A 1,473-nucleotide genomic window follows, 5' to 3' on the forward strand; every position below is an offset into this window, starting at 1 on the left:
CCTCGTGATCCGCCCATCTCGGCCTCCCAAAGTGCTGGGATTACAGGCTTGAGCCACCGCGCCCGGCCAAGACGAACAGATTCTTACTGGACTTTTGCTAACAACTATATTGTCATGAAAGTAAGAGTATTCAGTAAGAATTTCAAAATTTTAGAGAAATCAGGTGGGGAAAAAAAGATAAATGCTCCTTTTCTGTTTACAAAAGCATAATCTACTAAAATTGTTGTGAGTTAGCTTGAGAGTGGCCAGGTGTGGTGTGTAATCCCTGCACTTTGGGAGTCCGAGATAGGCGGATCACGAGGTCAGGAGATCAAGACCATCCTGGCTAACACGGTGAAACCCCGTCTCTATTAAAAAATACAGGAAATTAGCGGGTGTGGTGGTGGGCGCCTATAGTTCCAGCTACTCGGGAGGCTGAGGCAGGAGAATGGTGTAAACCCGGGAGGCGGAGCTTGCAGTGAGCTGAGAACGGGCCTCTGCACTCCAGCCTGGGCGACAGAGCGAGACTCCATCTCAAAAAAACAAAAAAACAAGAGTTAACTTAAGAGAAAGAGATTTCTTTTTTTTCTTTTTCTTTTCTTTTGAGACTGAGTGTCGCTCCGTCTCAATTTCTCAGTGTGGTAGGCAAAAACATGTTTATTAACAGGCCAAAATATCTAGTTTCTCTGTAAAAATAAGCCAAAAGTATATAAACTTGAATTACTTATGTTCAGTAATTAATGTTTTAGTTGTAGATATTTAATGGAAATATTTTACTTAGCTTAACTTTAAGGTTAAAAATTACCAAAAGTATTTTGGAAACTACTATTAGGCAGATTTACTGTGAAAAACTTATTATCGAAATAATGTTTTTCGCTTTTCACAAGATGGCACTAAAAATTAAGGAAGCTCCTACCCCTCCTAAAGCCCAAGCCAAAGCAAAGGCTTTAAAGGCCAAGAAGGCAGTGTTGAAATGTGTCCACAGCCTCCCAAAAAAAGATCTGCACCTCACCCACTTTCTAGCATCCCAAGACACTGCGACTCCGGAGGCAGGCCAGATATCCTGGGAAGAGCGCCCCCCGGAGTAACAAGCTTGACCACCATGCTATCATCATGTTTCCACTGACCACTGAGTCAGCCATGAAGAAGATGAAGACAACAACACACTTGTGTTCGCTGTCGATGTTAAAGCCAACAAGCACCGGATCAAACAGACTGTGAAGAATCTCTGGGATGTGGATGTGGCCATGGTCAACATCCTGATTCGGACTGATGGAGAGAAGAAGTCATATGTTCAACTGGCTTCTGATTACGATGCTTTGGATGTTGCCAACAAACTTGGGATCATCTAAACTGAGTCCAGCTGGCTGATTCTAAGTAGATGTATATCTTTTCACCATAAAAAAAGGAAATAATGTTTTTCATAAGAATGACAACTTAAAATCTTAAAGCTTATAGATTTGATTCTAATTATCTAGTAAGTATAATATTAGC

The 1,473-nt window shown here is 41.4% G+C and overlaps 1 pseudogene; it reads left to right on the forward strand.

Annotated features, from left to right (window-relative positions):
• The first annotated feature begins 866 nt into the window (after positions 1 to 866).
• LOC105532185 lies at positions 867 to 1,331 on the forward strand (annotated as a pseudogene).
• The last annotated feature ends 142 nt before the right edge of the window (positions 1,332 to 1,473 follow it).

Source organism: Mandrillus leucophaeus, unplaced genomic scaffold, assembly GCF_000951045.1.
Source record: "Mandrillus leucophaeus isolate KB7577 unplaced genomic scaffold, Mleu.le_1.0 Scaffold939, whole genome shotgun sequence".
Lineage (NCBI taxonomy): Eukaryota > Metazoa > Chordata > Mammalia > Primates > Cercopithecidae > Mandrillus > Mandrillus leucophaeus.